The following is a 25518-nucleotide window of genomic DNA, read 5'->3' on the forward strand; positions in this document are numbered from 1 at the left end:
TAAAACACTTAGAAAAAAACATCATGTAGGGCTTTAAAAGAATTTATAGATTTGTTTAATTTTAAAGATATTAATTTTTCAGAAGTAAATTCAGTAATTTTACGCACTTTTCACACAGACATGGTACTCATTCTAGGATAGACAGGGTATATAGTTCAAGTGACTTCGTAACAAAACTTGAAGTTAAAGTTATTTATTGCCCACTATCTGATCATAACTCTATTACATTTGAAGTAATGACAAATATTAAAAATAGTATTTCTATATCTAAAATACCATCATATATAACCAATATGGTAGAATTAAAGGATTTTTTGAATAAAGAAATTGAATATTTTATACATATAAATTTAACTAAAGATATTTCTGAAATGTTTGCCTGGGATTCCTTAAAATCATATCTGTATGGTAACATTTTTTTTTTGGTATATAAAAGACAATGGTTTAAAGATGTGATAAAATATTGAGAAAGTTGATAAACTGAAATTGGATATACAAGAAAGGTAGAAAAGATTTTGAGAAAGAACTTCATGAAATAAACAAAATATTTAACAATCTTACATCACAAAATCATGATTAGTTTAGAAAATGTTAAAATAAACTAATTCCTTAAACACTAAAAGTCAACACAGACTGGCAAACTTCAATTAGATTTAATAATCTTCTTTGTTCTAAGAGGTTTGTATTTCTGGAACTAAAAAGAAAGCCAGACATTCTAGAAGCTTTCAGAATTCATTTTAGTTCAATTAATTCATGCAATCCAGAGACAGAGCCACAGGGTAAAATAAAAACATTTCTTAAAAGATATATTAAAAATAAATTATTAAAATATCAAATAAAATTAATAGATATGTCTATAACTATGCCAGAACTAAAATTTCAAATTAATAAATAAAAGGTAAATAAAGCCCCTGGAAATGATGGCATTATTCCAGGGATATACAAACTTCTTTCTAAAGAAGCTTTAGTTCGTTTATTATAAGTATATTCTTTAGTCAATGAATCAGAAAATAAGCCTCCATTTTGGAAATGTACATTAAATTTCACCTGATAAAGATGAAAAAGATTGTTCTTCTAGACCAATTTCCTTACTAAACATTGATTTCAAATTTTTATGGCAATATATGCTAATAAAATGAAACAGTTCTTAACGCTATTAATAATAATTTTTTTTTTATAAATAGAAATGTATATGATAACATTAAAAGAATACGTATATTAGATTATTTCAACTATACAAAAAGAAATAACTTTGGTAAGTCTAGACATTAATAATTCTTTTGATTCAGTACATTGGGACTACTTGTTATTGGTACTAAATGAATATAATTTTAAAAATGTCATACAATCGATCAAAATGCTCTATGAGAATTATTTTACTTGCATTACAATTGGATCATACACATCTAAATATATTTTAATTAAAGGTATCAAACAAGGGTGTTCTTTATCACCATTACTTTTTGCCCTAACTATAGAGCCTTTTGCCAAGTTTATTAGATCTAACTTTAATATTAAGGGTATTCAATTTAATAGCAAATCAAATTCTAAAATCCAGTTATTTGCAGATGATATCTTATTAACCCTGTCTGATTATAATCATTTATTGCAAGCCTTATTTGATGTAATGGTAATATTCCAACATATATCTGGACTTAAATTTAATGACAATAAAACTGAGATTGTACCTATTAACTGTAAAAATAAGTAACATAAATAAGAAGTTCTCCAAATATATGTGGCTTTAGATAATAAAATAAAATATTTAGGTGTCATACTATTATATAATATTAATGATATAATATCAACTAATTATATCAGTATTTTAAATAATATAAAACATCTTATGAATAAATGGAATATTTTTTTTACAATGGGTGAAAACTTTGCTTTAAAATGATTATATTCCCAAAAATGTTATATTTAATACAAACATTTTCCCTTTCATCTTCCAAGGAATGTATAGCCAACTACCATCTGATGAAGATAAAAAGTTGTTATTTATATCCTCAAAACAAAACCTTCTTTCATTGCAATGGAGGATATTCACATGGAAATGTTTACAAAGATATTTTATTAGGGTTCCAATTAACTCAGCGAATGCTGAAAATAGCAAATGGTGTTTAATCAACCCTTTTTATTTGAAATGGTGAAATCCTGAAATCCTGAAAGCACAGAGCAGCAATTTTTTTCCCCAGGGGAAAAAAATCACTGGGCCATTTTTGGAACTTTGCCATTTCCTCCACTGTGGTGCGATCTCGAAGTTGGTATATTTTAGTAGGGGGTGTGGGGGAAAAGCCCCCCACTTCATTTTGTGGTTTTCTTTTTTTTTTTTTTTTTTTTTATGGAGCAGCAATGTTTTTTCCCCTGGGAAAAAATTGCTGTTCCGTGTATTTGGCATTTTTGTGTTTCAACATATTTGGGTCGATTATACAGCTTCCACTAAGTTAAGGGTTCACTGATATAATTATAGACCCGATTTATTACCCTTCATAAAATGGAACTGATATTTAAAAAAGGTTGTTGGAGATGTTGGTTACAGGTTAAAGCTGATTGGCAGCACATGTTTTATGACTGTATTTTACTTAAGAAGTTTTGGAATAATTTCAGCTTTTTCTTACAAACTATCTTTAATGACAAATGTACTTTAACTAAATCTCTGGTATTATTCAATGTACCTGTTCCTAAAAGTGTTCCTAGATCAAAATATTTCATCTTATGGAGCTTACTAACCATAGCACGTAAAGTTATTAGAACAAGCTGGAAAAATGAGAATACCCTCTCTCAAAAATTTCAAGACTATCACAATCAACGCTTCTCTCATGGAACTATTGACTGTTCAAACAAGAACAGATATAATCACTTTTTATTATAACTCTTGGTAAAAAGTTAAAGAAGCATTAGAGAAGATTGAAGACAATATGACTTAGATTAACATGGATTGTGCAATAATTGTTTGTATTAGATAGAAACGTTTTGGAAATAGTTTATTCATTTGTCTTTTTTAATTATAAATGAATTTTCCTATATTTCAAATGTTCTTGTATCTATTGATTTGTTGAACTTTTAAAAAGAAATTTTCATTAAAATGATTTAAGAGAAAAAAAAGAATTTATGTGGATTGGTCCCTCTGTAGCACATGGTATCAGTTGAAAAATTAATATCAACACAGCATGTTTGCAGTCATCAGCAAACCTCGTAAGCCAGAGTCCCTCGACCTTAGATTGGACATATATATATATATATATATATATATATATATATATATATATATATATGCCAAAAAGGAGTGAACCCAATACACGACCCTGAATGCATGAGTTCTCTGTCAGAAATTGGCTTTTCAATGGATTTTGTAGGTATTAATATTTAACTGGTTGAGTTTACCAATAATACTGGAATGTGGGACAGTATAAAAGGCCTTAGCTAGATCCACATATATAATGTCTACCTTGCAGTCACTATCCAGTAACCTTTGCACAGACAGTCTAGCATGTATACTGTACCTACAGAGATAATGTTTTGGGCTTTATAGAGGTAATTTAGGGGTGATTCAGAAAGAATTTCCTCTGGAGTTAGTGAAAAGTAAGTGGGAATAGGATGAGAAGGAACAGTGGGAGCTAAAGACACTGAACTTTCTTTATGCATGTTGGTAATGACCTCAGAGGTGAAATAGGTATGTACAGATAGAGATAAATGATTTGCTTTGTTGTTCATTACCACCTAAAAGGTGAAGTATGTTCCTTGGAAGAGATGGCAATATTCTTATTATACCTAGCTTTACAAATTGAGACCCTATGCCCAAGTTGTTTGGAGCACCTTGAGTATACTTATGGAATTAAAAGATTTTAATTTATTTCTCAGCATGAGAAGTTGTGTTACCCTTTTTTCTACAGTCTGTTTATATTAGGGTTCCACCACAGATGTTTGCTCTTAGGTTTGCAATACTACCTGTGTTGAAAGAGAATACGAGCTTCAAAGTATGGGGTTCAGGATAAGAATGGAAGTTAAAGGTGTGCATTTTTGCATTTGATATGAGATGATAGAAGAGGACAAAAGTTTCAAAGTACGGATTTCAAGTGGGAATGGAAGTTAATGGTTTGTGTTTCTGCTTTTGATGTGGGATCTCCAAGGTTAAGAATGCTTTTGAATTTCTTTATGCTGACGTAAAGTGCATGGCAATTTGACTTGGAGTAATAACTCAAAACAGTGAAGTTTGATGTAGTCTTTGGCAGAGTTCTTAAGGAAGTAGTCTTGGCATGGTGATCAGACATAATCATGGACAGGAAGAATGTGTGTGGAGTAGAGTGAAGTTATGTCATTGAGGATCAAGTTAAAGGCTACAAGAGGCATTAGGATGAGAGGACAATAATGGTTCAAGTGCGTTAAACTAAAGGCGCTAAGGAACTGCTATGTATATCTGTCTATGGTATATGCGTGCCATTTGATGGGTGGTTAGTTCAAATCCTCCAGAGTGATTGTGTTGAATACAGCAATTAGGGGAGTTGACAGTATGGAACATTGGAGACACAGAAGGGGATTTGTAGTTTGCAGTGACATAGTAATTACTTTTGTCCGTTGACACTAGGATGTACATGTGTTCAAGGTAGGATCAAATGTGTGATATGGGATAAAGGATGACTAGCTCTACACCCTTTCCAGAAATGGCCCCTTCCTCACTGAGGGTCTGAACAAATGATTAATGTTGAACCCAGCCACTGGAGGAGTGTGTCACTTAAATGGAACCAAGTTTAAAACACAGATGTTTATGTGCTGGATGGTCAGGAAATCCAAGGAAGGGCAGGTTCTTTTCCAGACTTCTGACACTGAACAATGCCAAACTTAGAGAGTCCTAATTAGAATTTTTTAGTTTGAAAAGTCTATGAGATTTGCTGTGTATAAATCACTATAGTGAGTAGAAAATGCCTTTGACAATATGGGGAAGTCCTGAAGTGGAAGGTGCATGTCGCCCTCCCCAAGCTGACACAAACACACTGGATCCTATTTGAATTATATCAATTACCAATCTATGTGTTAAAGTCAATTTTTTGTTTATATTGTGACACCATTCACGGTGATGGCAAAATGTTACTCAAGACTTGTGCTTCCTAGACTAAACCACCGAGATCTCATTCTTGTCAATCTTAGTTTCCCTGAGGGTGAAGGATCTAAGCTCATTCACCACCGCATGAGCAGTATCAAGGTCATATGGATACTTCATAAGGAGAGACTTAACAAAACTAGTGACATCACAAGTTATAAATACTGAAAGAAACCTAACCATCACACTAGCCTTGCTCAGCCTGGCAAGTGGATTGTCTACAAGTCTGACAAATGCCTCATCTATGAGTAGAAACGTTCTGTGTGCAGCAGGATTGGCAGTATGCAGTGATAGCTGTAAGGGTTTAGGAATGCCCTGGGACACCGAGTGGGTAGTGATTGTGTGTAATGAGTAGGGGAGTGTGTTAATGAGGCCTGGCCTTAATGGTGCATGTTAAAGGCTTATAAAGGGATGCCCGAGGACTTCAGCATATAAAGGTTTAGTGTTTGTGTTCAGTTGCAGTGGTAGGCTAGTTTGCTTGTTTAGGTCCCTGAAAACAGGATACTGATTAAAGCATCCACCGACTGCTATACATAATGGATTATTATGTGGCTAAGACTAGCACAGGTATATTCCAATACACTCGCCTCAGTGTAATTATTTTTCTCAGACACTCAGATACACAGAGAGTACAACACTGGGTAACTTAGCAAAGATGAGTGTTAGGGCAGGGTCAATGCAGGGGCTGCCAGGTTGCAAGGTGTCAGGGGGCACAATCAACATGTGCCAGTAGTGAAGAGCTTAGTATTGACATTCATTTATGAACGTCTGTCAATATTGCATTTGCTGAATCACTCACTGTGAGACTTTGTTTTGGTTTTCAATGTAAAGACTTTCTCATACTGTTGGAGGAGCAGCTGACAGCAGTATAAGTACGAAACTCTAAAGTCAGCCATTATTTACTGACTGCAGTCCTCTTTGAAAGGAGGACCAGGGAACGATAGGAGTTAATATCGGGGGGGGGGGTATGGGTATGGGAAGGAATACACTATCAGTATTTGTTTCTGAATGCCGATATCACGTGTTTTAATCTTCACACTGTCAGGGACTGGTAGGCTTCTTTGCTCAAGACAAAGAGCCCAAATCATATGTATTTTGTGAATAAGTATGAAACTCTAATTTTTGGCATTAGTGACCGAGAGAGACTAATCCTTTCTGATTTATCAGGAGGGGGTCAGGTCAAAAAAAAAGAGGCAAAATCAGGATGGGCTACCAAATTCTGGACAGTTGATTTATTGAAGGGTAAGGGCAGGAGTGGAGTTTCGGCATTCTTAATGAACGCAGACACTACATAGGTTCATAGGTTCATACTAGGCTATCTGCCCAAGGGCATTTATAAGCCTAGCCCATAGTTATGTGGCTTTCGCCACCCCTTTAGTTTGAATAAAACTATGCCTATTATTTTGTTGTGCCTCTGTCAAGCAGTGACACTGAAGTAATCCCTGGGGTATATCTGCGATCTCCCATCCATTGGTCAAGATTCCTCTTGAACAAGGCCAGCGAGGTGCTCTGCCTCACATGTACCGGGATTTTGTTCCACAGCATAGGGAGTCTCTGGGTGATGAATCTGTCCCTCCAGCACGTTCTATTAATAACCGTGTCAAGGTTTAAGTCTCCCGCCCTTGTGGTTCTGAGGGATCTAGATTTTTTGAGGTGAAGCATATTCATCAAATCTGGGTTTGACATGGCCTTATCTGAGCAAGCGGTATGAGACTGAATAGAGCTGGAGTTCTTTCAGTCGGGCAGCATAAGACATATTTTTGAGACCCTTTATCCTTTTGGTGAGGAACTTTTGGGGCCTTTCCAGCTGCTGTAGGTGTCGGGTCAGATACATTCCGAATGGGGCATTGTACTCAATCATAGGTCTTATGAGTGATGAGTACAGGGGGACGATGACCTCCCTTGATCTAGATGCGAATCCCTTCATGATCAGGTGGGCAATGTAGAAGGTTTTCCTAACTACTTTAGCAACATGAGTGTCAAGCGAAGGCTACTGTCAACCTGGGTCCCCAGATCCCTGATGACTTCTTCTGTGCTCAGTGGATTGCCACCTATATGGTAGCTAGGGGTAACCTTGTTTTTCCCGAAGAGTATGACTATGCATTTCTTGGCGTTTAACTTTAGGCCATGGCTCTGGCACCAGTTATCCGTTTCTGTGAGGCCCTTCTGAAGGATATCTGTGTCAGATGTGTTTTTGACTATGGCGCCCAGTTTGCAGTCATCTGCAAACTTTGTCAGCCATAACCCTACTGTGTTTGCTTGTACTTCAGAAAAGTAGATGCCAAACAAGAGTGGACCCAGGACTGAGCCCTGTGGGACACCACTTGTGACAGGCTTTGAGTCTGACATGGCTCCAGCAACTCTGACCCTGTGGGTTCTGTCACTTAGCCAGCTTGCAACCCATCTTGTGATGTATGGGTTTACATTCAAGCTGATGAGTTTTTCGATGATACCTGAGTGGGGTATTGTGTCGAAGGCCTTTGCCAGGTCGAGGTAGGCTGTATGGAGTGCCTTTCCCTCATCAATGGCCTTGGTGACTGTCTCGAAAAAGTCAACCAAGTTTAAAAGGCATGATCTGCCTTTGACAAAGCCAAACTGGGTTGGATCCAAAGTCTGCAAGTTTCCTATGTCTTTATTTATGAGTTCCATTATGATCCTCTCCATGGCTTTGCAGATAAGGCTTGTCAAGCTAATGGGACGGTAATTTCCAGGGTCGGTGGAGGGTGAAGTGGGACCACAGTCGCCGTGCGCCACTCCTTGGGTACGTATCCTGAGGTGAGGCTAAGATTAAATAGCTGTCCTAACTGCGGGTTTAATTCCTCATTGAGTTCGTGGAGCACACAGCCGGGGACACCATCCGGTCCCATGGATGCTGTGTTTTTTGCCTTGGAGAGAGAAGTTCTCACCTGGGCATTGGAGATGTTTTGGGGGCTACAATCCTCTGGTATAGATATCTCTCCTTTTGGGGGGGGTGGAGTTTGCACTGAACCTGTCAGCCAGTATGTTGGCAATGTGTGTAGGTTCAGTAATCTTCACATCATTTTGAACTAATTCTGAGCATATCTGGGAGTTTCCTCCTAGGTTTCTAACATAGCTAAAGAAGGCCTTATGATTGTCTTTTGAGTCCTTGGCAATTTTTCTCTCAAAATTTGCCTTGGATGATTTTATGAGAGCTCTTAGTTTTTTACTTATAATGATCAAAGGTGTCTTACCTTTCAAGGATTTTGCTCTATCTTGTAGTAGCTTCCTCCTTTTGTTGTAGAGCTTGTTTATGGCTGGGGTCCACCAGACTGGATGCTTGCCTTTGGTACAAAGAGTCTTAGTTTTGTTTGGGATTGCCTGATCCATGCAGTCCTGTAGGTGCTGGTAGAAGGCATTTGTAAGTGATTCAGCGGTTTGAGTAATGTTTACCACTGGCTCAGGGGCCTTAAAGGAGACCACACTAGTTTTTAGAAGTGTGAAGTCGGCTTTTGAGAAGTTTTTCACTGTGGTCTTTTTTATTTCAGGTGGGGGCGGGATGAGGACCTCCAGCGAGATTAGTTTATGATCTGATCTCACCAGTGAGGGGTATACTTCCGGTGTTGAACATTGTGATCCCATGTTCGTGATGATGAGATCAAGTATGTTTTCTCCTCTTGTGGGGATGGTGACTAGTTGTTCCATGGCATTTGAGTTTATGAACTCCAGGAACCTTTGGGCTAGAGTGTTTGGGCCACTCATCTACAGTCATCTCTGAGGCACTTGCTATATGGTAGTTTAAATATAGTTTCATTGATGTAAACTGTTTGTTACATTTGTTGTGAAAGTTTACAGCTGTAAAAGTTGCATTTATTTTGTTCCTCATCTTAAAGTTGAGGGGGGTGCCAGTCAGCCACAGCTCAGTGTCATGCATCACTCCTAAATTTATAAGAGCAAGATAAAGAACTGCAGTCAACAGCAACACACACACACTGCCAACAAGTCTACAACACAACAATATCAGGTGATTCTTAACCCACAAAAGATACCAGTAACTGCAGTCAACAGCAACACACACCTACACTGCCAACCAGTCTACATCACAACAATGTCAGTTTTATTTTATTTATTTTTTATTTATTTGCAGTTGGTTTACCAGGATAGTCCAGTGGGTTACAAAGAACCTGTTTTCAATGGAGTCCTGGGAAGAAAAGCTCCAAAACAAGCAGAAGATTACAGTAAGATATTTTGTTACAAATTATTATAGATCTAGTTACAATGGCATAGTAAAAATATTGCAAGTACAATGGACTAGTGATTAATATTCATATACTACAATTTACAATATGATAACTGAGATGTCTTTACATCCAGGGTAGGTTTCACTAAGAGGTGCATGTTATGCATTCAATATCAAAGGCTTAGTAGAAATGAGATCAGGATATAGGAGTTAGGGGAGTAAAAGAAAAGGGGGGGAGGAGATTATGTGGGGTGAAAGCAAGAGCATTCCCACGGGGAAATTAGATGTGTGTGAAGAGATTTTTTGAAAGGCTGTTTGTGGTGGTGTGGCTGGGTGGTGGTAGGGAATTCCAGAGACTAGCTAGACTATAGGATAGGAGATTTTTTCCTGGGGGACGAGATGGTTTGTACAGTTCTATTAAGTTTTGATCTTAATAGTCTATCAGGGAGGTGCATTTTAAAGGTAGATGAAATGGAGGGATAGAGGGAAGGGTTGAAAATTAGCTTGCGTGCAAGAATAAGTTGTGTATAGGTAAGATGATTGGTCAGTTACCATTTTAGTTTGTGGAGAGATGAACAGTGGTGTGAGGAAGACTTATGGCCAGAAGCAAACTTGGCAATTTTGTTATAGCAAGAGGAGAGTTGTGTTTTGAGTGAAGACTGTAGGTTAGTTAGGAGTGGGGCTCCATAGAGAAGGGAGGGGATGAGAAATGTGGTGGAGAGGGTGATTTTAGTGGATGGTGTAAGATAACGATTTTGTCGGTAGAGCATATCAAGTTTTTTGTGGGTTTTTTAATATTTAGTTGAAGATGGGAGCTGAATTTAAGCTATCAATTTAGACACCTAATAATTTGGCCTCTGATACCAGTTTGATGGGTGTATTACATTGACTAGTGATAGGGAATGCACTTATATTGTAAGAGGTGGCTTTGGAGGGGGTAAATAGCATTAGTTTGGTTTTAGATGCATTTAGTGCAAGGTGATTTTTTTTCATCCATTGATCGGTGGTTAAGAATGTGGCTTGTATGAGCTTAAGGAGGGTAGGGATAGAGGTAGCAGAACAGATAATAGTTGAATCATCTGCATATTGGATAATGTTTGTGAAGGGGATGGAGTTGTGGAAGTCATTTATGAATATATTGAAGAGAAGGGGGGCCAGTATGGATCCTTGGGGATCTCCAGTTGGGGTGTTACGGAATGGGGAGGTGGCTTTTTTCCATTTTACTGCTTGACATCTATTAGATAAGTAGCTAGTGAACCAATTCAGAGAGGAAGGTGACAGGTTAAGCTTAGAGAGTTTAGTTAGGAGTAAACTGTGGGAGATGGTGTCAAAGGCCTTGGAGAGGTCAAGCAGGAGGGTTGAGACAATGTGGCCAGAGTCTCATGCTTTATTCACAGTTTCCAGAAAGGAGAGAAGGGTGGTCATAGTGCTGTGGCTGGGTCTAAAGCCATGTTGTGTGGGAGTAAGTAGGTTATTGTTTAAGAGATATGGTAGGAGTTGTAAATGGATACACTTTTCCAGGAGTTTAGAGATGGGATATAGGATAGCAATGGGACAGAAATTGGTAATGTTATTATCACTGCCACCTTTATGCAAAGGTATGACATAAGCCTTTTTCCAGATTTGGGGTACTAAACTTTCTTGAATAGAGCGGTTGATTAGAATACTGATGGGGTAGGCAATGGCTTCGGCAGCTATGCCAAGAAAGTAAGGAGGAATGTTATTGGGGGTGTTAGAGCATGGTTTCAGTTTCTGGAGGAGTTTTTGTATGGTGGATGTGGGTACAGGTTTTAATATGAATGGTGGAGGCTGTGAGGAGGGGGTAATTGGGGGGAGATGATGGAGAGGAAATAGGAGGAGAAGTAGAAATGGGGGGTAAAGGATTGGTAGAGGAGGATAGGGATAATGTGGAGGGTGTGGTGGTGTTAGAGGATGAGAATGATGAGGTTAGTTTGGATATGGAATCGATGAAAAAAGTATTGAATTGTGTAGCCAGATATATTATCTATTATCTGTTCAGCATCTTCCTCTTCTAACCTAATCTCACTAACCCAACAAATCTTCAACACAGTAGAAACTTGGTTTACTAGACGATATCTTCTCCTTAATGCTAAAAAAACTAAACTCCTCCTCTTCACCCCCACCACTCGTACCTCCCCATTACATTTCACCATCTTGTCTAACAACAACACAGTCATCTCTCCTGACTCGACAACTAAACTACTTGGCATAACCATTGATAATAATCTCTCTTTTGATCAACACATCAACAACACCATCAAATCAGTAAACAGAAAGATTGGATCCCTTTACCGTATTAAACCATTTCTTACCCCATCTGCTAGAGCTACTATTGCCCACTCCCATCTCATATCCACTCTCTTTTATGCCTCTCCCATCTTCACTAACCTCAAGAAAACTAACCTAAACAAACTAGCAACCTGCTATAATAACATTGCCCGCTTCGCCACTGGTAACCCCTTCAAAACCCATCACTGCCTTAATTTGAAACATCTAGGCTGGCTAGAACTAAAAAATCATCTTGCAATCTCTCAACTTACTATTGCCCATAACATTCTGTACCAACCTGAAAACACCCCTATTCTATCTCAGCTCGTACTCCCTTATAACAATCTTACCTCCCTTCGCTCCTCTTCTAAACTCTTGACCAAACCCATAAAAGCTCACAACTTAGCTGGTGACTCTTTATTCACTAATACTGTAGGCCGAATATGGAATTTGCTACCTAGGGATATAACTCTAATTACATCCCTACCTCTCTTCAAACAACAAATCAAACTGTACTTCCAAAACCACTGGCTTTGCTCATGTAATCCACCAGACTGACTTCTCCCCCCCCCCTCTCCTAACCTTTTTACCCTATCTTGTGCTGATGACCTAGCATTTATCTTTCTTTTCCCTAATATTTCCTTCTATGCTCTGACCTATTTCTCTTACCTCTCCCATATCCTCTTGTTTGTATCATTTATTTATATTCCTCTTGCTGTCTTTTTTCTCATGTTCTTCTCCCATTTCTTGACTACAATCTCTTCCCTCTCCCTTATCTTACACCTTTCTCCTTCTTCTCTCGCCACTTGTTCTTTTTTATTTATAGTAGGAGCCTTATGGCATAGCCTATTTGAATTAACTTAGATGCTTTAAACTGGCCTACCCTAGTTTTTGACTTTTGATGGTGTGCCTAATTTTTTTTGTTTTTTTTGTTAACTTTGTCACTAGGTCTTATTAGTATTACTATTGTTTTTACTAATACCTTTTTTATTAGTATTTCTATGTGTTTATTAACAATATGTCTCTGTTATCTCTCATTGTTATGTTTTTTGTGGAGCTTTTCTCCCCGGGCCTCTACTGAAAATGGAAATATATCCAGCTAGACTAGCCCGGTCAACAAATGTAAAATAATAATAATAATAATAATATGTCTGGAGCATCATGGTTTGGGCTAGAGTTATCTGTTCTGCTGGGGTTAAGGAGGGTGGAGATGCCTTTCCAAAATTTTTGGGGGTTCATTTTATTTTTGCTTTGGAGTATGGAGAAGTAATTCTGTCGATCTGTGATGATGAGCTTTTTTACTTTGTTCCTAAGTGTTTTGAATTCATTATGAGTGAGGGGAGTCCTGTGTTTTTGGCAACATGCCCAAGCTTCATCTCTGAGGTGCATGGTTGCTAGTGTGTTTTTTGTTAGCCAAGGAGCAGTTTTATTTTTTATTCTTTTTGTCTTTAAGGGAACATGGTGGTCTAGGAGGTTTAAGAAGGTTGTATTGAAGTAGGTAACTGCCTGTTCCAGGGGTAGAGTTTTTAGAGTATTCCAGTTTATTGCTTTTAGAGAGTTGGAGAAGGTAATGGGATTGAAATGTTTGTGGTAGTGAGCAGTAATATAAGTGTGTGTAAGTTGTAAGGGTGAGGGAAAAGAGTTGGAGAAGGTAATGGGAATGAAATGTTTTGTGGTAGTGAGTAGTAATATAAGTGTGTGTAAGATGTAAGGGTGAGGGAAAAGAGTTGGAGAAGGTAATGGGAATGAAATGTTTTGTGGTAGTGAGCAGTAATATAAGTGTGTGTAAGATGTAAGGGTGAGGGAAAAGAGTTGGAGAAGGTAATGGGAGTGAAATGTTTTGTGGTAGTGAGCAGTAATACAAGTGTGTGTAAGTTGTAAGGGTGAGGGAAAAGAGTTGGAGAAGGTAATGGGAGTGAAATGTTTTGTGGTAGTGAGCAGTAATACAAGTGTGTGTAAGTTGTAAGGGTGAGGGAAAAGAGTTGGAGAAGGTAATGGGAGTGAAATGTTTGTGGTAGTGAGCAGTAATATAAGTGTGTGTGTAAGATGTAAGCGTGAGGGAAAAGAGTTGGAGAAGGTAATGGGAGTGAAATGTTTGTGGTAGTGAGCAGTAATATAAGTGTGTGTGTAAGATGTAAGCGTGAGGGAAAAGAGTTGGAGAAGGTAATGGGATTGAAATGTTTGTGGTAGTGAGCAGTAATATAAGTGTGTGTGTAAGATGTAAGCGTGAGGGAAAAGAGTTGGAGAAGGTAATGGGATTGAAATGTTTGTGGTAGTGAGCAGTAATATAAGTGTGTGTGTAAGATGTAAGCGTGAGGGAAAAGAGTTGGAGAAGGTAATGGGATTGAAATGTTTTGTGGTAGTGAGCAGTAATATAAGTGTGTGTAAGTTGTAAGGGTGAGGGAAAAGAGTTGGAGAAGGTAATGGGATTGAAATGTTTGTGGTAGTGAGCAGTAATACAAGTGTGTGTAAGTTGTAAGGGTGAGGGAAAAGAGTTGGAGAAGGTAATGGGATTGAAATGTTTTGTGGTAGTGAGCAGTAATACAAGTGTGTGTAAGTTGTAAGGGTGAGGGAAAAGAGTTGGAGAAGGTAATGGGATTGAAATGTTTTGTGGTAGTGAGCAGTAATACAAGTGTGTGTAAGTTGTAAGGGTGAGGGTAATCGATGTGTGAATGTGGGTAAGTAATCACCAAGGGAATTGGGAAAGGTGCCACTATCAGAGAAATAATGAGGGTAAGGGACTAAAATCCAGTCAAGGATGCTACCATTGTAGAGATTTTTTGAGGGCCGGGTTATGGAGTTGATCAGCTGTGAGAAATTGCAGAGGTTGATGTTAAGTGGGTTTGTGGGAGACTGTATGGAGGACCAATTGATATTAGTGTCCCCCAAAATTATTGTTTCCATAGTAATGTTGGTAGAAAGCCAGGAGAGGATGCCCTCAAGTGTAGAAGTATTGTCACCGGGGGGATGTAGAGGGAGGCTATACATATGTGTTTATGTTTGTTAACTTGAAGTAGTGCTAGGAGTAATTTGGATTTATTAAACTGGGGTGTAGGTTTGCTATAAGGAGTAACTGATAAGGAGGATAAGTATAGGAGGGCTACTCCTCCTCCTTTTTTGTGGGTTCTATCTTTTCTAATGATAGAGTAGTTGGGTGGTATTTCAGAATCTTTTATATGGGGTTTCAACCAAGTTTCAGAGATGGACAAGATGTCTGGTTTATTGTGTGTAAGTCTAGCATGGAGATTAGGGACTTTGTTAGCTATGCTTTGGGCATTTAAAGATGTGAATAATATGGATTTAACTGTTGGGGGGGATGTGGAGGGGCCTGGGTTGGGGTGTATGTCTCCATATAGTAGTATGGTAGCTAGATGTAGGATTAGGTTGGAGAGGTGCTTGGTCTGTTTGGAGTCAGGGGTGAGTTTTATTAGATTTGTGGGGATTTTGTTGGGTGCAGAGGGGATAAGATATTTATAAGGGGTAATAAGTTTGAAGGGGAAGAGAAGGTGGTGTTGTATAGGGTGCAGGTAGGGAGATACTGGGATGTGTGGGTGTGAGAGAGGTAGGCTAAGATGGTTAGTTGTGTGAAAGGGTGGCGAGTAATTAGTGTTTGTAGGTTGGGTGAGGTAGTAAGTATAGGATATATTGAGTAGTAGTAGTAGTTGGGAAGAGTAGAATTGTGGTTTTGAGATCATAGTGAGTTAGGGTACTAAGAGCAGGGTTTTTTTTATAACTGACTAAGTTGCAAGGGTGGGAGAGCTGTATGTTTTGGGAGGGGCAGGTGAGACTTTAATTAATACAAGGGAGAGGAGAGTTATGCTTAAATGGGTGGGATTTGGAAGTGGGTGCTTGAAAGTGGAATGGAGTCTAATTGGTTAAGGCTGGAGGATGGGTGCGGCTATAATGGTATAAGTGTAGAGGCACTGGGGGTGGGTGAGATTTGGGGGTAGGGAAGTGGAGTGAACCTGCAGGGTGAACAGAGCGGGTAGAGCCAAGGGAAGCTGCAGATGGAAGAAAACCAATCAGTGGAGTACTGTTGGCTTGAGGTGAGTACAGGGGACAGGGATTTGACAGGATGGAGTGACCTAAATGTAGTAAAAGAGAGAGAATGGAGCTTAATATAGAACTATAAGGGAACTTTAAGAAAACTTAAAGCTTGGTATGTAAGAAGTCAGGAATTGTGAGGATAGGGTGCCATCTAGTGGCCAAAAGCTGAAGGTACACTTGTGGCCCTGCAAGGGCAAGTCCCAGTAGTGGGAGGAGAAGGGGAGATCTCAGTGAAATCAGTGGGCTAGAGAAGGAGCAAGTATGTTGGGGAACAGAAATGAGAAAGGTTGATTAGGCTGCTGGCTATCCTGGCAAGGGGGAGTGCTGAAACCACCTAGCAGGAGCTTTAAGCAAATACAATCAGTTATTTAGGGCTAGCAGCAGTTATGCGTACTTTCTTGTTTTCTTCAGAGGCTATACCTCAGGGAGAAGGTTTGGTCCTATTCCCGTGGTGGGGATGATATTTAAATTTTGGATTAGATGTCCAATGAGGTGCAGACATAGTGGGGGGTGCAGGACAACAAGCTGGAGAGATTAGATTGAGAGAGAAATTGTGATTATAGCAATCAGTAGAAAATATGTAATCACTTAGCAGAAATAGCAAACAGGCATCAAACATGCAGTATAAACATAAAAAATGTTCAAAGAGAAACAATAGAATAAAGGAACTATACCGTTGGCATACAGAATGTATACAGTTGTTCCTTAACCCACAATAGATCCCAGTAACACAGGTTCCAAATGAAAAGCTCAGTTGTCTCATTATCACTCTAAAATATCACTTATACTAACATCCGCTGCGTCTGGGAAGTCTTTTTCCAAAGATTCCATTAACAAAGATGTACATTGTCAGGTGTCTCACCACAAATAACTGCCGGGTCGCACAACACTTCTGAATGTATACACAAACTCAGTTCAAACACATCAGGCCACAGAGATCTCAATATCAACTTAAAAAAGTAACGTCCCAGATGTAATGGACATTAAGTTGACCAGATAAGCACAAGTCCAAAATGAAAAAAATGCCACATGCATGTCATAAACATGACCCAAAGATATACTTCTGTACTGGATGTAGATGCTTCTCATTGTAATATAGGGAGAAATCCATCTTTTTCTGTGTGAAACTTGTAAGTGCTTATATTCATCCTGATCTCACACTTAGCAAATTATTCAAATGCATATTGGCAGTCATGACCACCTTTAGAGTTGAGACAACATAACTTGCAAATAGTCGAGAGTAAAGATACTACTGTCACCACTCTGGGCATGTTCATCATGCAATTATCACCACTCCCTGTATGTCCGAAGCTATGTTTCACCTCTCTGTCCACAAAGCACTGCCATGGCTCACCCAGATCACACTGGCATATAGCAGATAAAACTTCAAATAATGCACACACAGAAAGAATTAGCCCACATATAATTGGAAAAATAGAAAGAAAATTAAATAAAAAAATAAAATGACAATTTTAAACAAATGGTTAAAAATTAAACGAAAATGATAACATCAATTAAGTTAAAACATGGCAAATCAGGCCCAAATATTTAATGGTATAACAAACCCAAATAAAAAAATATACATTAAACATCATTAAACTAAAACATAAAATCACAATTGTAACATATGGTAATTTAATGTTTACTAAGCCATTAAATCAACATTACAAGATTACTAAAAATAAAACTGAACCTTATTCTCAGAACTACAGCAGAAAACTTAACTACAACACAGCTCATAAAAAAAAACAACTAAATGTCTCTTAGAGAAAAAAATGGGTAAATAAACATGAAGGGGAAGGAGTGAAGTCATCATCTATAGGCCTTTTCCCCTAAAGTTTAACCTCTTTCTGTGTTGGCATAACCACAACCTTGGTGGACAGCTGTAGTAAGCTGGCATCCTGGGACATCCCCCCAGGTCTCTTCCCCCCACCCCCCCTTAAGGGAAAGTAAGGAGAAAAAAAGTCCTGTCAGAGATACAGACCAAAACATTGAGATACATATCATCGTGCAGGAAAGCGTTACTGTGTACATGTATCATAGCTCCTTGACAAACAGTATCAAAGCGTTATTGTATAGTTGTATTAATACCTCCTTGCTAAACTGTAGCAAGGAATTACTGTGTACATGTAGTAATAGCTCCTTGATATAGCTCCTAACATTGACTAACTGGTATTTAAGCAGCCACAACTGCAGCTGTCCTGCTTAAATGCTGACTTGAATGAATTGCTTAACTGCCTAACGCCTCTTTCCAAATTACCAATCATGTCCCTAATCGATTGTAACCAGGCATACATCTTAACCTCATAGTGCAAGAAATCTGGACATAGGCATAAATAATGGGGGACAAAGGCCCAAAATCAGGGACAGATTTTAAATATTGATCGTAAAAACTTAGAAAGTTTACACAATAACAGGTTTTGAGTTAGTATACATTTTCTGAAGGATATAATATCTGACACTTAAATGTATGTCATTATTTAGTGGCTTCATTCCTCAAAGATCAAAAGTCACAATTTTATGAGAACAGACCAAAATGAAGCAAAAATCTGGAAATTCTGCGAAAATCTGCACTGTTGAGGGGAATGTTACCAAGGTAGCTGCCACTTCACCCCTCCCTTATTACACTTTTACTTTGGAGTGTTATATTAAGTAAGACAATAGAGGGTGCAAATCCCATCCAACACACCTACACAAGAAAAAGTCAATAGAGATTGGCTTTTGGTTCCTAAAAGGCAACACATATATACATATCTACAAGATCTTAAGTTATTGGTAAAATTATCATCGGTATACAATATACAGCACATGAATTATCAGTCATCGATTCATCAAAAAAAAATATTTCTACAGGGAGGACAGCCTGTTCATCCTTACTAATGCATGCTAACCCTATCCCTGCATATGTCCCAAAGCCAAACATCACACCTTACTTAAAGAAAAACTTTTTTCCACAAAAAATACCACTATTTAGACAAAATACTGCTGGATTTAATAGAAGGTTCAGATTTAGCTGACACACACTTCAAGAATAAATTTCGCAATCTTTTGTGTTCATTTTCACTAAGGTCATTAAAATTCAAAAGCATCAAAATACAGATTAAAAAAGTAATCACACACACACATATATATATATATATATATATATACATATATATATATATATATACATATATATATATATATATATATATATATATATATATATATATATATATATATATATATATATATATATATATATATATATATATATATATATATATATATATATATATATATATATATATATATATATATATATATATACATATATATATATATATATATATATACATATATATATATATATATATATATATAATTGTGGATAGATGTCTGCGAGTGTGTATGTATGTACACACACACACGCACACAAATATATATGTGTGTAAAAAATATATACATCTATATAGATAGATATTTGTGCCAAGGGTTTGAACACAGCATGCGTTTGTTACACGTCACTACTTTTGACAATTTTCATTGGTGCTTCCAGTGGTCGAATGACAGTGCAGTCGAACTACAGCAGTTTAACTGTAATACAATGTTAGAACTTCTACTGCTTCTCCATAGTTACGCCACCATGAGTTAACATTTAACCTCCAGGGGTGGGGTCAGAGCCCACCCATCTTAAAGTAGAGGCCTGTAGTTCTTTTAGGTGATCAGAAATGTAACATTTGTTTACATTTGGAATCATATAAATACAATATTTTTTTTACAATATGTTTTACATGCAACTGTTTGAAATGCCAATACTCATTAGTCTGAGTGTAGAATGATGAGACCAAGGGAATGAAAATGCACACGTATAGATGCCAAGTCTGAGACTGTCATCTCCCAGAATATTCCCTGTTCTAAAAGATATGGTGATCTCAGAGATGGTATCTACATCTATGCATACATACACATATATACAGTGGATATAAAAGTTTACACACCCCTGTTAAAATGTCAAGTTTTTGTGATATAAAAAAAATGAGACCACAATAAATCATTTCAAAACTTTTCCCACCTTTAATGTGACCTATAACTTGTACAGTTCAATTGAAAAACCATCAAATCTGTTAGGGGAAAAAAATATAAAAAATAAAAAAGGCGTACAATAAGCTGGTTGCATAAGTGTGCACACCCTTAAACTAATACTTTGTTAAAGCACTTTTTGATTTAATTACAGCATTCGGTCATCTTGGGTAGGAGTCTATCAGCATGGCAAATAATGACTTGGCAATATTTGACCACTCTTCCTTACAAAAGTGCTCCAAATCTGTCAGATTGTGACGGCATCTCTTGTGTACAGCTCTCTTCAGGTCACCCCCACAGATTTTTCTATTGGATTTAAGTCTGGGCTCTGACTGGGCCATTCCAGAAATTTAATTTTCTTCTGCTGAAGCCATTCTTTTGTTGATTTTGATGTATGCTTGGGGTCATTGCAATGTTGAAAGGTGAAATTCCTCTTCATCTTTCTAGCAGATTCCTGAAGGTTTTGGGCAAAAAGTGACTGGTATTTGGAACTGTTTATAATTCCCTCCACCTTGACTAAAGCCCCAGTTTCAGCTGAAGAAAAGCAACCCCAAAGCATGATACTGTCTCCACCATGCTACACCTTGGGGATGGTGTCCTTTTGGTGATGCGAAGTGTTGTTTTTGCGCCAAATGTACCTTTTGAAATTGTGGCCATAAAGTTCAACCTGGGTCTCATCAGACCATAACACATTTTCCCACATGCTTTTGTGAGACTCGATATATTGTTTTGCAAATTTTAGCCAGGCATGGATTTTTTCTGTGTAAGAAAAGGCTTCCATCTTGCAACCCTACCCTATAGCCCAGACATATGAAGAATACCGGAGATTGTTGTCACATGTAGTACACAACCAGTACTTGCCAGAAATCCTGCAGCTCCTTCAGTGTTGCTATATGTCTCTTGGCTGCCTCCCTGACCAGTTTTTGTCTTGTCTTTTCATCAATTTTGGGGGGGACATCCAGTTCTTTGGAATGTCACTTTTGTCCCATATTTTCTCCATTTTTTGATGACTGTCTTCACTGTATTCCATGCTATAGCCAATGCTGTGGAAAATTGTTTGCACCCTTCTCCTTACTGATACCTTTCAACAATGAGATCTCTTTGATGCTTTGTAAGCTCTCTGTGAACCATGGCATTTGCTGTAGCAGGCAACTGAGTAAATGTCAGGAAAATCCTACTAGGACAGCTGAACTTTATTTGGGGTTAATCAGAGTCTCTTTATTTGATGGCAGGTGTGTACCCAAGAAGACTGAATGCTGTAATTAAATCAAAAGGTGCTTCAACAAAGTATTAGTTTAACAGTGTGCACACTTATGCAACTAGCTTATTGCATTTTTTTATTTTTTATATTTTTCCACCAACAGATTTGTTTGTTTTTCAATTGAATTGTACAGGTTATAGGTCACATTAAAGGTGGGAAAAGTTTTTAAATGATTTATTGTGGTCTCATATTTTTATATCACAAAAACATGGCATTTTAACAGGTTTGTGTAAACTTTTTATATCCACTGTATGTATATATATATATATATATATATATATATATATATATATATATATATATATATATGGTTTCATATGAAACCATCGAAAGTTCATTCCATTGAAAGTTCATTCCATTGAAAGTTCATTACATCGAAAAGCATTTGCCCCCTTCCCCAATGTTGTGCGACCCTGGAGTTGATATATATAGTTAGGGGGCATGTGGGGGGGCACAGCCCCCCACATTGGGGGGTGTGGGAGGCGAAGCCCCCCACCTAAAATGCTTTTCGATGTAATGAACTTTCAATGTAATGAACTTTCAATGGAATGAACTTTCGATGGTTTCATATGAAACCATATATATATATATATATATATATATATATATATATATATATATATACATACACAATTTCAGTGGTGTAGGATGCTTGCACCTGACATCATGGGAACAGATGGAGATTCCCTCTTGTACAAGTTTGAAAAAAAGCAACGTTCAACATTCAGTTTTCTTCTAGTCTCCCCCACCCAGGATAATCGGGCTCAGCAATGCATAGGGAGTCTTTACATATAGTATAGTTCTAACTCTTTACAGACGCACATACACACACACCCATATATATGTATTTGTGAACATAAATACGTGTGATTCGCAGGTGCTATCTACATGTATCAATAAGCCATGCATCTATTCTTGATATACACAGCAAGTGTGGCTAATCAGATCCAGTCCTGTTCTTCCCATCTGTGCCCCACTTTAGCTACTAATAAAAAAACTTCTCTTTTATATGCTGTAGCAAGTGGTTTACTATAACTTACCATGTTGGAAGTGTTGAATTGCATTTCTATACCAGCATCCAGAAATGAATGCAGCTACTGTACTACTTCTTGATAGGCATCTCCTGATCATGCCCCTAACACTGCTCGATCGGCATCTAGTGATCCTGCCCCTAACACTGCTCGATCGGCATCTAGTGATCCTGCCCCTAACACTGCTCGATCGGCATCTAGTGATCCTGCCCCTAACACTGCTCGATCGGCATCTAGTGATCCTGCCCCTAACACTGCTCGATCGGCATCTAGTGATCCTGCCCCTAATACTGCTCGATCGGCATCTAGTGATCCTGCCCCTAATACTGCTCGATCGGCATCTCTTGATCATGCCCCTAAGATCTTGTACCCTGGGAAGCTGTCCTCTTCACCCCACATTAACTATGTTTGTGTAGGACTGTGGGATTTATCCTTGTTATGATTCTCTCAACCAAATTCATCTGGTGGATTTGTATTTCTCTCACACACACACACACACACACACACACACACCTCAATCAAACCCTCCTATCAGATCTCAGTGGAATATTTTCTTATTGATTGAGAAAGCACCATTTTTCTCAAATGTGTAAATGTACATTAATAAAATGTGCCTTTTTTAACTATATTTCTTTAAATGAAACAGTAACACAAAAACATAAATGTCCCTACTCAGTGATTAGGCCCTCCTGTACTCACATTTCTTGGAAATATATTCTGCATTTAAGCACTTCCAGACCATGACTTACATCTCCTGACAACCATAGAAGCAACCCATATTTTAATTTGAGCTCACAGGAATTGTTTACTGCTTAGAAGTATTTAAGGAGAATGATCTAATTACGTAAGTCTAATTATATAAGAATAAAGTCAGATGTGTTCCAAAATTGCAATTTTTCACTTCAGCTCAAATCACTTTTCATTACTAGTGTGTGAGGAAGAGAAAGATTCATTTTTTTTTAGAAACAATTTTCTTGTCAATGTTTTCTTCAGACATCCATTATTTTACTTTTTTGTAATAAAGATTTTTTTTTATACATTTGTGCTGGTGATGCATGTTGGTTGAAAGGAGTTCCCAGGCATCAAGTCAAGTCTGATGCTTCCATTTGTAAAAAAGCTATTTGTCAAGAAAATTTCAAACGGAATAACATGTTTTCAGGCCTTTGTGTTACCATTCACATTGTGACTAGTTGCAAGGAAGTATATCAGTTGTACCTACAGATTACTCAATAAAAGCAAATTTACTGAAACCTTGAAACTGTGCAGCTGTACAAATTTATCTTAAGATAAAGAGGTGAAAAGAACCCCAAGTATTTTGGGAAGTGGGTGCATACATGAAAATGAGGCATGCTTACTGGATGTGCTTTTTATACTGCATAACAGCTGCAGATACCTTGCTAAAACAATAGATGGCTACTAGACTTGCATGCTTTGCCAAGTGCTAAATTACCGAGGGAACACATGAATAAACAAAACATACTACAAAGTCTGTCCAAGAAAATGCCTGATAAATCACATAGCTCTGCATTAAATTATTCAAGTGAATTTATCAGAAAAAATCCAGATGCGTTTGCCTTCCCAGTATGAAAAAATAGGATGTTTATGAAATCAGTTAACAATATGACCACCAAATCATAAGCAGCTGTCTGTGAAAGCACTCCACATAGTTAAATCTTCCATATAATCGCAAAACCTAGTTTAACAAAAAAAATGTAACTGATGTCATTTGTAGACCAAAAGCAGCACACAAAGTGCAGTTAGTCACAAAACAGTTGAGTGACTGTGACAATGACAACACGACAGGGCAACAGAAGTATTAGTTTATTTACAAATGTCATGAGCAGTGAAACGGACAATCCGACCAAGATGTATTTTGGAAGTGAAGTTCTAAAGTAGAAAGAAAAACTGAATGGCACGCTTAAAATTTGTACACAATTTCCAAAATGAGGATTTTGAAATCCATGAATAAAAATAGTAATGCCGTTTCTACAACCAGTGTGCATCCAAGTACTCTGATCCTCACTTGAAGCAGGTGTTATATGTCTGACCTTAGTTACTGCCAGGTATTCTTTTAGAGGCAGATTACTGAACCACAAAATGCTGTCTATGGGTTTGCCATTATGTTATTGCCAGTGCTATGCAGGTTTCTGTCAGATCTTCTGTGTTGATGCAGTCATGTGACAAATCAAGAAAAATTAAACTTGCTCGGATTTAGCTAACAAGAAAGTACAGTTGTATCTCACTTACCATAATTGTAGATATTCAAGTAGATAAATGTTGCGGTACTGATTCTTGGGTCTTCTTGCTAAGCAGACGCTAGCCAATGACCCATTTTCCAAAACATTTGTATCATCCTTAGCAGACAGGTGTCTGGGGACAGTTGTATAGTTTACTTAGGTAAATACCCAAGGAGGAGAGACAGCTACTAAAGGTCTTAGAAACAAATGCTTGGGAAATGGAACACTGTGTATGGTCATGAGAAGCACCCAAATAAAAGAGATACTATTTGTGATGATCATCATTGGGAATCTGCCACCCACAGTGACATTTTCCTTTTCTGGATGACATGTAAACCAAATCACATCGCCACAGTAGTGGGGAAATCCTTCTACATGGCACACATCACAAAAGGTTTCTCATCCAGAAAAAAGAGGTCACTGTTCCCCTCTACCCATCACTCATTAGACCCATTATAGAGTGAAATGCCTCTTTTGTATGTACCTCACAAGACATCTACAACAACTGGAAAGGCTGCAGAAATACCTCACAAAGAGGATTACCGGCCTCAAACAGATGCCCTACGCAGACCGTCTCAAAAAACTCCAGCTTTACTCTGTCGCATATCGCCTACTCAGAGCTGATCTCTGCCTAACATACAAAGCTATGTCAAACCCAGAGCTGTTGGACATGCTCCACTTAAAGAAATCCCAATCCCTCCGAGCTACATGCACTACGGACCTAAACCTTGTCACCACAATAAACAGAACATGCTGGAGGGATAGATTCCTGTCCCAGAGACTTCCCATACTCTGGAATAAACTACCTATCTATATCAAACAAAGCTCCTCATTAGCACTCTTCAAGAAAAATCTTGATGACTGGATGGGAAATAGGAGATTCACCCCGGGGATCACCTCTGTGGCTCTGCTCGACAGTGGCACAGGAAAATAATTTTCTTGGGTGGCAAAAGCCAGGGTACCTTTTTGGCTGGGCTTGTATAGGCCCCAGGGCCGATAGCCTAGTACCTACCTATGAACCTATGAACACAACTGAAAAGCATTCAAACCAACATTCAATGATGGCATTTGGACTGGTGGCAAAGTAGTTCTGAAGTGTGTACATCCATATATCACCTTTATTCCCTACACCATTTTGGGGAGCATATATATGAAGTATGAGACCTGCAAACTCAAAATGTTTTGGTATACTGGCCGAATGGCAGGAGATCCCTTATGTAAGGCATACTGCAACAGTGATACAGAAGGACATCATGTACATCCAGAAAAAGGAAAGGAAGAATGAGTAGGTA

This window comes from Protopterus annectens, chromosome 7.part0 (genome assembly GCF_019279795.1).
Source record: "Protopterus annectens isolate FY-2018-M chromosome 7.part0, PAN1.0, whole genome shotgun sequence".
Classification (NCBI taxonomy): Eukaryota; Metazoa; Chordata; order Ceratodontiformes; family Protopteridae; genus Protopterus; species Protopterus annectens.